Source organism: Marmota monax, unplaced genomic scaffold, assembly GCF_021218885.2.
Source record: "Marmota monax isolate L192 unplaced genomic scaffold, Marmota_monax_Labrador192_F-V1.1 WCK01_AAM20220418_F8-fsc00004, whole genome shotgun sequence".
NCBI classification, from domain to species: Eukaryota; Metazoa; Chordata; class Mammalia; order Rodentia; family Sciuridae; genus Marmota; species Marmota monax.
This window is the reverse complement of record NW_026692881.1, coordinates 3,902,083-3,917,976: the sequence shown is the minus strand read 5'-3', so window position 1 is coordinate 3,917,976 and position 15,894 is coordinate 3,902,083.

Sequence of the window (15,894 nt, the reverse complement as noted above, 5' to 3'; positions counted from 1 at the left end):
ACTGGGTGCCTCAGGTGTCTCACCTGAACTAGGCCTATGGTGAGATGGAGTGAAAAGGCCACTGTAGGTGATGAGACATGAAGAATGCATGAGGCAGGATCTGACATGCTGGCTGAGTTGAGCCACACTTCACCCTGCTGTCCTACAAACTAAGCAAGCCTTCACCTAATGTGCTTGGACTATTAAATAAAAGAGGAGCTCACAATCAGGTGAGTGTACAAATGAAATAGGAGTTTGCAATCAGGTTCTGTTCAGGGAGGGAAACCAGCTTACCAACTCGTAGACAGACAGAGATGATGAAACCAGGGGGAGGGTCTCCCTACGACTGAGGCAATCAGGATCCCAAACTGGTCCTCACCACTGAGCAGGAGAGCTCCAATTACTTGGAGCTGAGCAGAGATGCAGAGGGCTGATCTTGGGCTAAAATGGCAATGGCAGGATTATGGGTAGTGGGAGTATGAATGTTCCCTGTAAAAGTATTTCATCCTTGATGTATGTCTGAAGGTTTTTAATAATAATATGCATTCGCATCTGCAGAGGATAAGGGAAGACATAGTGACAGCAGTTCCTATGGAAATCCTTAAGGTCCTCAGGTTCTGCTCAATGTACTGTGATCGATCAACAAATCAGCCCTTCCCTTGCCACTGAGTCCTCCATCCTTCAACTACCAGCTCAGCCATCTGGTGTGTGTAGAGCCTTCTCCCAGGCCTATGGTTCCTGGACTTCTGCAAGATTGTCCTATATTCTGAAACTATTCCTTGATGTTAGCATTAAAATGTCATTTGTAAGGTTAAATTATGGGGAGAACAGATAATAGAGCTTTTTTTTTTTAAATGCTTACATTTGGGAAAATTTTTTAAAGGTCAACAACCCTGGTTTAATATCTAAACTTCTTTCTGGTATATAAAAACCAGATCTGGAAACTTCCAATATAATGGAATGTGTGGACTTGGATTCCTACAGCCATGGCCAGGAACTCCAGTTTCCCTATCAACTGGATATTGGTCCTTGAGCAAATTTTTTTCATTTTTATCACAGGGAAGGCCTCAATTTTCACATCCTTAAAAGAAAATGGACATTTCAAAGCATTAAACTTAATTGAATTCTGATTTTTTTAAGAGAGACAGAAAAGACTTTGGGAGTACAATTGAGGACATCTGAATGTGGACTAGATTTATTTTTATTTTTATTGGTGCATTACAATTATAAGTAACAATGGGATTCAATTTTACATATTTCTACATGCACACAATAGAACAACATAATTTGGTCAATTCCCCTTGATACTGGTCTTGGAAATCAGAATCAGGTCCTCATTCCCCTGGAACTGAAGATTAAACACCCAAGAAACCCAAGAAATGCTGAGGCAAGCATAGAAAAGCATAGAAAGCAAGTTTCATTTAAGAGACAGAACAGAAATAGCAGCTTCTCCAGAGAGAAGTCAGGGCCCAGAGCTGAGTGCTTCCCAGAGCAGGAGGAGTGTGCCCTGGCCCTTTATAGATCTCAGATTTCCTCTCCCCCTCCCCCACCTTCTCTTTCTACCCTGAGTAGTGCCCATAGGTTTGAAAGAGCAGCCCCAGGGGCTAATCGTGTTGGAAAGTGCAGATCCCAGAGTGGAGAGCAGCTGGTAGTTGGGGGGTGGGCATGGAGATATTAGCAACCCATTTCCTTTTCTTTGATAATTAGCCCTCATCTTTCCAACCAGATCATTCACTATCTACTCATTTATTATCTACACCAACTACCTGTCCTTTGCCCCAGTCTCACCCTTTCTGGGCTAGATTTTAAATGATATTGAATTATTATTAGTTTTCTCAGGTGTGAAAATCGTATTGTAATTATTTGATATAAGGTACTTATTCTTAAAAGATACATGCTAAAGTATTTAGAGGAGAAGTTTTATGATGCCTGCAATTTCCTTTCAAACAGTTCAGGGTGGGGGAACAGAGCAAAAAATTCATTCAGCAAAATGTTAACAATTGTTGAATCTAGATAACATATAGGTGTTCACAATATTCTTCTCTTAAAACATCTCATTTGCTGACTTCTTGACTAGATTAAGATGATATATCTGGGAAAATTCTATGCGTGGAAGGCCAGAGCTGGGTCCCAGTCAGTCACTATTCAGGACCTCCACCTGTCCCAAAATGAGTAGCAGAAGAGATTCTTGGTGACAGCCTATCCAGGAGCTTTCTCACCTCTAGGATATTCTAAATTTTCAAGCTCACTCATAAGCTTGCCATGGTGTTTCTGGGATCTCAAATAATGTGGTTTGAATGCTTTTTTCCCCTTCAAAATTCACATTCCAAATGAATCCCCAAGTACAACAGTCTCAAGAGGTGTGGCCTTTGGGAATTGATTAACAACTTTACAGAATCTTCATCTTGGACTTCTCAGCCTCTAGACCTGTGAGATAGTGAAAGCATGGTTTCCTGGATCCTGGAATCTTCCACAAACTCTGAGAAGTTTCAGCCCATCTTATTTCCTTTGCATTCTCAACTCTTTCAAAATGCATCCCTGAAAACTGCAGAACCATCTTCTTCCCCTGCCTCACCACCCATCAGAGGGAGCCAGAGAAGGCAAGAGAAGAGATAGAAGAGAAGCTCCCGACCTAGATCAGGACTCTATGAACAGGTGTTACTCAGAGCTGCGTACTTGGCCCCACTTCTCTACCAGAGTATAAACTCCTTGAAGGAATAATTAGTATACATTTTATCAAGATTGCCTTCAAGTGTCTAGGATAGTGTCTTGCACAACAAAGGACAAATATTATACATGGTAAATATTTTTACAATGTATTGATGAGTGGTTCAATGTGTAAACAGATGTATGGATTAGTGGGTGGGTGGGTGGATGGATGGATAGATGAAGTGATCTGTCAGTCCTATAAATTAGATTAAAATGGAATTTAGCTTTGCATGGTCCCAACTTAGAGTTTGACATGACTTCCCTATACAAATGTGGAGATTTGGATTACCCTATCTATACAAATGTTGGAGGCTAAAATATATTTCTCTTTCAGTGTGGGAAAACACTGAATTGAATTTCTCAGTTTTCACCCAGTTCATGTGTGGAAATGGCCTCTGATTTTTTGTCCAGGAAGGGTAGGTAAAAAAGAAACTTTCCTCCTGAAGGAGGGACAAATAAGGCATGGGTGCCCAGGCAGCAACCTTGTCTCACCTCCAGCCACTGTCTCTGCACACAGAGCACAAGCCACAAACTAAGTGGATCTGTCATGGAATGTGGTCTTTTGGAACACCTTGCACTAAGACACTGCCAAATTCATTGAGTCTCTATTGAAGAAAAGCAACAGAGAAGTTTATCAGATTCCATATTAGAAAATCCACAAAGCTCCCAGAGTTGGGCATCCCCAGGGCTTGTAGCCTTATTGCTTTATTGAAACACATATCTAGAGTCATATCACTGTGTGTTATCTGGTTCTGTCCAACTTCAGTGGAGGAAGCAAAGGGGAAATGGGGGGGTGAGAAAGAAGTCAAAGAATATGAGAGAGGGAGCCAGAGAAGGCAAGAGAAGAGATAGAAGAGAAGAAATGAATGGGAGGGGAAGATGGTCTCAAAGCATGGAAAGAGGGAGAAAGAACTCTTAGGCCTGCCAGGCACTCTTAGGTGTCAGAGGGTAAGATCAGTCGTGTCTTCATATGACTCTTCCAGAACAAAGTTAGTGTGCTTTGGGGGAGCCCCCAGATGGGAACTATTAACTTTACTCAATAATCCAGATGGTTATTCAGACTGTGAAGGAAATTCACATCTTCTTAGAATGCCTGTGCTATGCTGTAGATTCAATAAACTTTGAGGACCTCATGAAGAAGGCACTAGCATTCCTGTCTAAAGATAAGAAATTGGGACTTGATGAGGTCAGCTGATTATCCAAGGTGCCAGCTAGTAAGTGGCAATGTTAGAATGCATTTCCATTCGATCCCACTGCAAAACACTACACTGACAAACTAGTACCATGTCTGCAGCTCACTGTAGCCCAACTATAAAGTTGACTTGATGGGAATTAGATAATTCCCTCAAGATGCAACCCCGCAGCTATTTTTATGATTTAAAAAAGGATAGTATTTTGAAACACTTAAATGATACTATGTTCAGGGAACGAGAGATGTGCAAGTCTTGCCCAATCCAAGAACACTGAGGACCTAGACAGTAACAATAGAAAACAGAAACTAAAATATCACTTCCAACACAGGGACAGCGTCAGAACCCACAAAGTAGATGTCTAACAAATCTGACTCTGATGTTCAACTTAAGGTTGAGCCCAAGGTGGTCCTTCAACTGCTTTCAGTGGCACAAAGCAAATCTACGCCACACAGCAAGCCTTCCTAGGTCACAAAGCAAATCCAGTAGCAAATGACATGAAATTTTCCTTTGAAGACATTTCCCAGCTTATAAGCAAAGAAGATGATAAAATTAGAATGGCACCATGTTGTAATTCCTCATGAATTAATGTGCCTAGGCTATGAGTATCAGTGGCTATTAATCATGAAAGAGAAACAACCAGATATCATGTGTCTTCTATCAGAAATCACATAGCACCCAAGAAGTAGTCTTGTCAATAAATCTTTCCTAAACCTGGTAGAGCCTCTAGATATACTAACAGTCAATACAAAAGACAAAGAACATGTAACCAATCCCAAGAGGATGCTCACAGCACAATAGGTTGTGGGAAACTCTACAGGAAAGATAACCAGATTTCTTCAACAACTAAATAATATGAATAAAAAAGAGAGGTTTAAAAGACCTCAGCCAATCTCAAAAGATGAACCTCGTTTGGATCAAAATTCAAACAAACTGTAAAAATAGATCACACTTATTAAATATTCATGGAAATTTGAACATTGGCTACTGATGTTGAAGAAATTATTATTCAAGTCTTAGATGTGATAATTACATGTTGGTAATTTTTAAAAATCCTTATCATTTTCCTGGTTATTTGTTTCAAAAGCATCCTGGAGAAACAGAAGAAACAAGAGTGGTTATGGATGACAGTTGAAGAAGTCAGTAGATGTGTACACAAAGAATGAGAGCTTCTTCTCTAGCTTTGTGTAAGTTTGACAACTTTCATAACAAAAGGATTTTTTAATTCAGAAAAGAAGGAAGTCTTCCACTTTTTCATGTCTTGCTCTCTTAGTATATGGTTGACCTACATAAATTTGTCTGACTCAGTTGAATTAATTCATCTTAATTCTTCCCCCAGAAAAAGTGATACACAAAATATTTCTAAATACAAATACTTGATGAGGCAAATTTTCTATTCATATCATCTTTATGGTTCTCCCCTCATTAACACCTCCTACTCCTGTCCTCAACACCTGTTGCACATCTTTTTAAATACCTATCTTCCCATAAAGAGAAGCGATTGCTAAATGGCCCCCTATACTCTTCTCCTGAATGATATTCCCCAATCTAGGATCAATGCAATTGGAAGTATATCTGTGTCACACTGAATAACAGTGGTAAATGAAGACTGATCAGAAATAAGGGAGATGCACACATCCTTGTCTATTAGGCCAACCTGTATCTTCACTCTGCCCCTCCCTAGCTGTGCTCCTTGGATTTAGGGTGACCCACCTCATGAGGTTTCCATGAAGAATGAGGTAATATATGCAAATACTGAAAAGAGATGCATGCCTAGAGAATGTCGCAAGGGGACAAGATTCCTCCCCATTGTAAACAGAGGTTGGCAGAGGAAATGGAAATAGGATTCAGTCATGATTAAAAAAAAAAAAAAGACTCATATGAGACATGATGTTCAATGTACAGGTACCAAGGTGCCAAGGTGACAGAAAAAGAAATCTACTTTGAATATTGCTGAGTAGGAACTACAGGAAATCTTTCTAGACTCACAAAGTAGATTACTAGGTCCCAGGGTGTGGAGCCACAGGTGTGTTGTTGACTTGATGTTTCCATACACCTGTCTACATTTCAAACCTGGCCAACCGGCACTGACCATGGATACCTCTGTTCCCCTCTGCTCAGTCTCACCAATGTGACCCATCGTTGGCCTTCCTTCCTGTGATACTTGTGGCAGCCAGGTGGCATTTTTTCTTCACATAACCTATTTGTATCTAAAAATCTCATGCATGGTTCTCAGACATGAAAAATGTTTTAAATGAAAAAAGGATCCACAACATCAGTTTCTAGAGATCAAAAGCTACTGACATGAATAGCCACACACAGTCTTTGTTCTTGCCACACCCAAAACTGGGTTTTGGAATCTGCACATTTTCTTCTGTCCATCAGCAGAGATGATGGTTCTTCCCTAGGACTTATCTGCATGGAGCAGCACATGGGTTTCTAGGCAAGAGAAAAAAATAGAGATGAAGAAAAGAAGGCTAGCTTGACTGGTGTCTTTTTCTAACTTACCATACAGGGACAAAGTGATTGCAGGGAAAAATCTTTCATTAACACCCTGTGAGGCTCCACACACAGGCTGGGCTGCCGGGAGGCCCAGGTGAAAAGGTGGCACAGAATGTGGGCCCCGTTTCCTCCTGGCACAGGGCCCACTTTAATTCAGGAAAACAAAACTATATGCCATAGAGTAGAGTCCCTCTGGGAGGATTGCCATTTGGAAAGCTCTGGGAAGCAGTAGCTGGAGTGAAAAATGGGACTTTAAAGAAGGGCAGGGAGAAAGAGGTGTCTCTCTGAAACAACAACCAGAAAGGGCTCAGCAAAGAGACAAGAGCACAAGAAAATGTGTGGGCTAATTGAGAGCACATCTGACATCCCCAAGGATGTCTAACGCATAAGAGGAAGGATGAGATTCTCCCTTCAGCATGGGAATGATCAGCCACCAGTGTGGAAACTCATAACATTGAAGCTATCTTATTGTGTGTGAATAATTCTCCTGGTGGTCATTCCGAGCACACATGGATATGAGGTGAGGCATCATCTTAGGTATTGAGCTATGGTCCCAAGGACAGAGCCCCTTGCAGGAAAGACAAAGTTTCTATTTGACCATGGAAACCTGCTATTACCATGCAGAGGAAACCTATAATCTAAAGCTGAATTAATAGCATAGGCAACAAGAAATTTGAAATTCAGAAAAGGTCAAGGTCAGTATGTGCTCAGAGCTCCAGGGAGGCATCTGAGAAAAGATGCATTTGTTCTTTCCCTGAATATTTATGGGTCACCTCCCAGGAGTGTGCCAGGCATTGCTCTGAGCTCTGGAGACACAGAGAAAAGTCAGAGCTGTCCTCAAGAATCTCAGAGCCTTAAAAGGAGGGACAACCATGACCTTGGGGCAATTGCTTGGATGCAGGTCTATACAGGGGTTATGGGGCCCAAGAGGGGACCATTCAGTCTTCCCAGATGGGAGAGCAAATGCAAAGTCTTCACAAGGTGAAGGTTACCCAAAGCTTAAAGCAAAGGAGCAGGAACAGTCCAGGCCAAGGGCAGAAGGATCAAAGATACTGAACTATGAATAGAAGATCTGGCGGGGAGTGAGAGGCTGGGTTAGAAACACTGGTGAGTGACAGACCCACAGGTCCCTGAGCCATGATGTGAGAGAAAATGTCAGGAATGACAATGGGACTCCTAGCTTTGGGGAAAGAGAAAATTGATAATGTTGCTCAGTCAGAGGGAAGGTTTGGAAAGGAACCCAGAACATCAGAAGCAAGAAGACCCTGTTCTGGTACCACTTCTGCAGCCTCCAGCCATTCTGTCACTTCCTCTGAGTTCCATCTCTCCCTCTGTTAAGCAGGAACCACATGACTTTTGTCTTTTCTCACTCCATGAGAAAAAAACCCAGTGAAATGTGGGAGTTGGGAGAGTCCCATGCTAATTCCAGGAACCTTACAAGTACTAGGGCAGCTCATTGCCATGAACACTCAGAGACAACCTGGTAGGTTCTGAGAAGCATCAAATAAACAAAAGAACTCTTTCAATAACCATTCACTCGGAATTGTATCCACGAGTGCCCAGCCGCTCTTCTCTAGGTGGAAACCAAATCTAGCTGATTTATTTTAAGTGAAAGTTACATGAGTCATCACCAAGTATAGATTTAAGCTTTAAGAACTAATGAAAGGAAAAAATTGCAAATGTGCCCAAACCACAATCCAAATGAAGCTTTGTCCTTGAACAAGCGTAATTTAGGATTGTCATCTATGGGCCTGATAATGAAAAGAAGACTTTATCCAGACCTTCTCCAAATAATAAAAATTGATTTTTGACCAAGGCCAATCTATTGTTCCAGATCATTAACTTTGGAGAATAAATCATTTTCTGATGCAGTAAAACTGCTTTCTGAGGGTTTGATGTTTCATGCAGCTGGTAATGCAGAACCGAGTCTCTTTGGTCTGAAAGCAGCTCTGGGCAGACAAAGCAGCCTCCTTTTGCTGATTCTTTGGGCTTCCTTTTAGGCATCTGAATTCCAGTGAGACCTGGATGCTTCAGCTTTTTCATCCTGAAGCCTGAATTTCAGTTTCAGGTATGCATCTGCCCGCCCCTCCAGGTCAGCCTGGAGACATTAAAGATGGAGCTAGCCCCAGAACAGTTCACCCAAGGGGTCAAAGTTATGCCAATGAAACCCAGAGACCAGACCAGGGAGCAAGCCCCATGGTGCTCATTCTGAATCACAAATCTAAAATGCCATAAGCAAACCTTACTACTATCAGCACATCAAAACTATAAGAAACTATAAGAAAATACATTCTTCTCCCTCGTGTCACGAGTACACATGATCTGCTTCCATTTCTTATTCTAAACAGTAAAGGTCTTTCTATACTTTCTCCACCCAGTCCTGGAAGCTTCTCCCACCACACTGGGAAGCAGGAAGAGGAAACACTAACAGGTATTTAAAGTCTACTAACAACCCACTGGACTAGAACCACTTCACCTGCCATCTCACTGACTCGCCACAGGGGTATGAGGTATCCTTGAAACTTGTACTGATTGGAACGCTGAGACTCCACAAGCCATGGCACCTATCTCCAGACCACATATTTCTAAGTATGGAGTCACTGTTAAAACCCAGGCCTCAGAAGCCACAGCCTCTATTCTTCCCTCTAGCCCAGACGGAATCCTAGGAGACGGCACTTGCAGTCTCCTTCTAGAGACCAGGGTGGGAGTCACCCCACCAGGGGAGAGTGCACCAGGCATAATGGGATCACTCATTACAGGACTCCTAGGGAAGTTCTTGTCACAGAGCCACCTGGCCAAGTGCTTTATGAGACAAGGTCAGTGGGCAGGGACCCAAATGCAGAGGGGTGATGGGATAAGTCAGACTGTCTGCCACAGGAGAATGGAGCTGAGTGGCCCCTATGTCAACACTATCCTCTCTGAAGCCCCAGTCTCTTGTGTGACTAAGTTTGGCCAAAGTGTCTCCCTGGATCTCAAGGTTCAAACAACACCACAGAGTAAGCCTCAGGACTAAAGTCACTATAATCCCATGAACTTCCTCTCTCACATAGTTGAGGCCTGATAACCACACAAGTACAGAGCAACCCTGAGATAGCCATACAAACTCAGGGTCACAGGTGGCAGCTGAAACATTTAATCACTGGTCGGACACCAGACCAACCAAGCAGAATAGAATCACTCCAAATTATATCCAAGAGTGCCTGGCCACTCTTCTCTAGGTCTAAAGCCTGATCAAGCTGATTTATTTTAAGTGAGAGTTACTCAAGTTGTTTCACTGTATACAGATTTAAGCTTTAAGAACTAATAAAAGTAAAAGACTAGGAATGGATCCACCATGTGACCCAGTTATCCTGTGGTAAACACTCCTTGGTATTTATCCAAAAGAATTAAAATCAGCATATTGTAGTGATACAATCATAATGTTTACAGCAGCTCAATTCACAATAGCCAAGTTACAGAGCCAACCTAGGTGCCTCTCAACAGATTAATGTGGTACATAACACAATAGTGTTCTACTCGGCCATAAAGAATAATAAAATTATGTCGTTTGCCGGTAAGTGGATGGTATTGGAGCATAATATGCTGGGTGAAATAAGCCAGGTGCAGAATGCCAAGGGTTGAATGTTTTTGCTTACATGTGGAAGCTAGAGAGAAATTAGAAACTTTTTAAAAAGGGGGAGAGTGTCATGAACACAGAAGGGAGAACAGCGGAAGTGAATACAGGAAGGGAAATGAAGAGAGGGAGGAGGAATGGAAAGGGAAGGAAGAACAAAATGAAATCAACCCAACTCTGTCATGTGCATGTATGAACAGATCACAATGCATTGCACTTTGATGTATAATTGTAGCACAACAATTTTTAAATTAAATAAATAAAAAAATAACTAATGAAAGGGGGGAAATTGTAAATGTATCCAAACCACAGTCTAAATAAAGATTTGCCCATGGGAACACATGGGGACCCAGTTACCCAGTGCCCTCATGGCACTAGGACCATGGCTGGCTGCATCTGGTATGAACCTGAGGTTAACAGCTAGGGAGATTCTTTTTCTGAAAATTCAGAATTAAGAGACAGAGAATCTGGCCTCTTAATAAGGACAGAGGAAACTGGAACCCTGGTGACAAGTATGTGACATTATATGGCTTCAGAAGCAAATAAAGACCAATTTCAAAGAAAGACGATGCTGTCAGTGAGGAGGCAGAGGTGACAGCCAAGATCTTCTCCTTGGCCTGTGGGCCAGTGGTTCCTGCCCCCTCCTCAGCCTCGCTGCAGTTCTATCCCTTAGAGTTCATGAAACAACACTTCACCCTATTTATAAGCAATCTCCCTTTGTTTGTGCATGAAGAGCAGAGATTATACCCTAGAACTCAGACTGGAAAACAAAATGGTCTTCTTATTTCCATCTCTCCTCATCCTTGAAATTCCCCTTCCTGCTAATGAAGCAGCTCTCCCTGCCTCCACACCTGTTCAGGCACATGTGCACTGGGGGAGGAGGCAGTCTTAATACAGAGTTAGAAGTCAGAATCCATTTTGAGGTGAATGAATGTTCAGTATGCAACGCCCACTCACCCACCCCACCCCCACTTTCTGCCCCAGGTCACCTGGTTGGAGAGTCCCTGTGGCTGACTATGGTGGGAAGCCTCAGATGGGCCTTGAGGTCTTCGTTGGCTTCTGAGCGGTGATTTAAATACCTTGCTCATCCTGGCCCCGAAGTCCTCATCTGATACCTGATACCGTTGTTGGCTTCATAGGCCTGCTGCCTCTCAGCCTCCTCCTGCACATCTTCACAGCCTGTTGGGGACCAGGGGACATTTCCAACTCTTAACTCTCCTTAATCACCCCATTTTTGTCACATGTCCTTGTGCCATAGCCAGTCTGGTGGGCCAGAGATAAAGCAGAATTGGAGTTACAGACCAGTACTTTTGGCTTCCCTAGAGCAGCCCATGTTATTCTCATTTCTGCTCCAATGCTGTGATAGTCATTCACCAGGCCACAGAGAATGGGTGCCGAGTTCCTTGAGGTCCCGGTTAGAGGTCCCCCCAAATTCCTGCATCAAAACCACCAAGCCCCCTTTCCATTGTGGAGGACTGGAACAGCCTTGCATCTGTTCTCCTTCAGGCCCACCTGATGGGTGTCCTTGTCCTAGAAACCCACCTTTCTTATTCCCTGGACCTCTGAGTCTCATGGTCCAGCTTAGAGTCAAACTCAGCACAGACAGAAAAACTGGTTTCACCGAAGGGAAATTGCCAGAGGAAGTGTTTTAAAAATATCACCCCTCTTTTCATTTAAATAGGTTTGAGTTGCTTTCTGCTACTTGTGTGATTTTTAACAGATGCAAGATGATTGGACAAGAAGCTCCTATTCAGATATTTCCAGTAATATTCCTTGAGGGCCATAGCCTCACGAAGCCCTCAGGAATGAGCGTGCTGGACAGAGGGGCTCAATTTTTGATACCATCTGTCCTGTGACTACCAGAGCAAAGGATGTACTCTGGGATGGCCTGCACACATGCCCTTCCTCAGGTGGACCTGGCCTCCAGGCAGCAGGGTCAAAGGAGCCATGCCTGAGTCAAGCCCAACTTCTTTCAGTTCACTAAGGGTTTAATCAAGAATCCTGATGTGGGACCTGGCTCAGAGTGTTCATAATCACAACCTTCCTTTGTCTTATCCCCTAGAGAGGGGAGTCTTATTTCAGAAGCCATGTGATAGACAGGGCTGACACCCTGCCCCCTTGCCCAGTCCTCTCTGTCCAGGTCTAAGCTTGTTCTTCAGGAGCCAACCCACCCACCCCTACATGCTCCTGCCTGCTCCATCGTCACAGCTTCTGCTGCAGTCACAGCCCTGGCACTTCCTGCTGGGTAGAGAGGAGAACCGGAGCAGGATCCATCCAGCCAAGCCTGGACCACAGCAAAGTTCATGCTTCCTGCCTGTGGGATCAGAACTTGCTCCTGTTTCCAGCTCCAACACTACAGAGGTCTGCTCACCCCATTCCACCTCCAAGTCCATCCCTGCAAGCAATCCTGAGGCTTCTACTATTTGTAGCTGGAGGACACAGGAGGCAGGCACAGAAAGTCTCTGCAGGTCCTTAGGTCCATTGGCATGTGTCAACCTTTCCCAGCCTCAGTTCTCTCCAGACCCCACACACAGAGACTCCTTTTACTGAGACCCTATTCACCCCAAAGGTTGATCTTGGAGGGAGGAGATTATTGACAGCTCACTGTCCCCCTCAGTGAGCAGGAAAGCAGCAGTCAGTGTGTCCCCAGGATGGGGCTGCAGGGAAGGGATTGGGTGGGAGGAATAGGGACACAGACTCCTTCACATTGGCTATGTGAGGTCACGAGCTGAGCTGACTTCCTACAAATGCATCTCCATCTGGGACTGAGTATCCTTTAATTGAGTTTAATATCTGGATTCTAAAACGTATTACCATCTAAAAAGTCATCTTTAATAATTTCATACCATAATCTTCAAAATTTAATAAGCCCTCCAGAGAAAATTAATAAAAATGCAACCTAACTTTAAAAGTAAAATGTAGTGGTATAATATCTTTAGATATTAAAAGACCGCTGTTCCCATGTGTCCCTATCCCATGACCCTTTCTCTGCTTTTCAGGGAAACTTGGCTTCTCCTAGCACCTCCTGCAGGGAGGAGTGGGGGAGGTCAGACCAGAAAAAAGTTAAATTCTTAACTTTGAGCTCAATTTCAAGAGCAGGGTGCTTAAATGACAGCAAGTTTTCCTATGAATGTCAAATAATTTATTTGTCTTGGAAAATTGGGATCTAGAACTCTGAAGAGTTTGAGTCCTAAGGTGGGGAGGCAAGTACATAGTAGGATTGAGAAACAGGTATTTAAATCACCGCTCAGGGTCACCAGCAGGACCTGAAAGTGAGACATGGAATGGATGTCACCTGGATCCCTTTTTACGGACTAAAAGGGTTGGGGGGGACCTGAAAGCAGAGAGCAACAGGCTATCCCAGTTTCTGCCTTCTGGAAGAGAATTGCCTGGCTGGCTCCCAGCACCACGGGAGCCCAGGAGTAGAGCTGGTAGCAACAGGTTTATTAGGAGTCTTGGCTTCAAACTACAGGGAAGTTTAAGCTTTCCCTCTAGAGGTTAGATAATTGAATCTGTTGAAATCAGTTGGTAATGGACAGATTAACAGGAAAAAGTCCATAACAGATTTATTTGATTACAGTTTTACATGACATGAGATCCTTCACATTGAAGAGTCAAAGACCCAAGTTTACCTTGGGTGAACTTCTAAGCTTAGGTTTGATGAAGCACAGACAGAGAATGTAGATCTGTGACTGGACAAAAAGAGTATGAGCTGAAAGAAAGGAGACACTGTCTGGGGAAGCCCCACAAGACCTGCTTGTTCAGATTCTTCTTGGCCCCTCAGTGGTAGCATTTCTGCCTCTCAGAGACAGCAGAACTGTTGCTGGAATGAGGGTCTTATGGTCTACAATCAAAGGAAGTCAGAGGATTTCTTTACGACCAACTTCTACACAGAAAGGTAGCAGAAAGTTAAAAGCAGTATTTTTAGGTTTTATGACTGGCTTGGGGGAAGGGGGTTCTGTTTTCTATGACCTGCCTTGGGGAAGAAGAATTTCTAGTTTTTAGAAGAAACTTTGTTTTTCAGGTTGGTTTGGAGGGCTTTGCTTCAGGGTGTCCTTTTCTGAGCCCCAATGAAATAAAGACCAAAGGGGAAAATGGGTTTATTGGCAGGGTATTAGATGGAGCCCAAGGAAGAGATGGAAGGGGCACATGGTGGGCACTTCTCAGGAGAGGTTAGCCTGGAGACCTCTGCCTTTGGCCTCTGTCCTTGTAGATGTCACACTGAGTGCCTGCAACGGAGGCAGTTCATGGTCTTGATGCCGCCTTCAGGGTAGCACAGGAAGAGAGAAGGCCATCATCCTTGCACTGCTGGCCCTCTGAGACCCAGCTCATCCACCCTTGAGCCCAGCCCACTCCTCAACTGGCAGGACTAGGCCCTACCCTGCAGTGACTCTGGCAGACACATGGCCTCAGAATCCTCAGCCACTGTCTGCATTCATACCCAAGCATGTAGAAATTGTTTTGGGATATTTTTCCAGGTTCCACTGGAGCTGAGAGAGACTAGGGTGGGTGAGCATAAGCTATCTTGGGCCCTTTCTAACTCCAAAGGCTAGGTCATACCTTTGCTACTAAGAATCCAAGCCTCTTCCCTATTTGGGGGAATGCCAAGCTCTGCCTCTGAAGCCATGGAGTAGTATGGCAGTGAGGGAGCTGGGTAGATAAGCAGGTTCTCCACATGCTAGCCTTAGTGGACATGTGAACAAGTATGGCCAATCAGATGCTCCCAGCGAGGGAGTTAACTCTCAAGGGAGTGATGCAGCAGCTCAGGGTCAGATACTCCTCCATGGCAGCCATGGTGGGATAGAGCAGCAATCTGGTGGCAACAATGCCCATGGCCAAGGTGAAGAGGGCTCCATGAGATCTTGCTGAACCCTGTCTTCTCAGGACTGGCCCCAGCCTTATCCTGAAGCCTTCTTGCAACACTGGGACAACACCAAACTCACACAGAAAACCAACACCCTGAGATAGAGACAAGAGGAGGGGAAGGGTCATGTCTGAATTTGCCTGCATATTTAACTAAATCAACAATGTTTTTAAACCAGAAAAAAACTGAATTACCAAGATTGATGCTGATGGGCAACTGGCAAGTTGTGCATGCACGGTTAATGGGTGACTGGTGGGTGATTTCCTTTGAGGAAAAAGAGCACTCCAGTTCAGTGACACCAAAAAATGAGATTATTTTGTCTGGTGTAGATAGGGACAGTAAAAATGTAAATGTAAAGCTCCTCCACGTAATGACCTAGAGAGCAAAGCTATTGCACATCTGGGCAGGGTGGACATCTGTGACCAGGTCCCAGAAGGACACAGAAGCTCAGTCTTACACCCCATGGGTCTTCAGCCATGCCCAATGCTGACCCATAGGCCTGGACCCTCTACATGGGTAGAAAGGATTTCTTGACCCTTTCTGATAGGGACAAGCCTTCCCTGGAAGCCCCACCATTTGCTTCAGAGTTAGTTTGGAGGAAAGAACAAGAATAGCATCTTTTTATTTCCTTAAACCTTGCCTTTTCTAACCTCCACCACCCCAGGTCTTGCTGCTGATCTTCAGAGAACTGTGTTCTCTTCCCTGCACTGAGATGACTTTGGTTGGCTCTGTGCCTCTGGGATCACTCTCCCATGTGTCATACCACACCTGTTCCCAGGCTGGACCTCTGGGCCCAGCCTGCAAGGGTGGTGAGACAAACAGACGGTATCTCAGGTTGGATAAAAGGAGTAGGGGCTTCAACCCAATGATGCTGAACAACAGCAAAAGCCTCACTATAGCCAGGATGGGTGGCTTTGCCTCTGCAAGGAGTAGTGTAGGCAATTTGAGGTGAAGAAAAGAGGACCATATGACCTTCCAACGCCCTTCACTAGATTCCCAGTCAAAAGAAGATAGGAAAAGTAGAGATAGGTCACGTG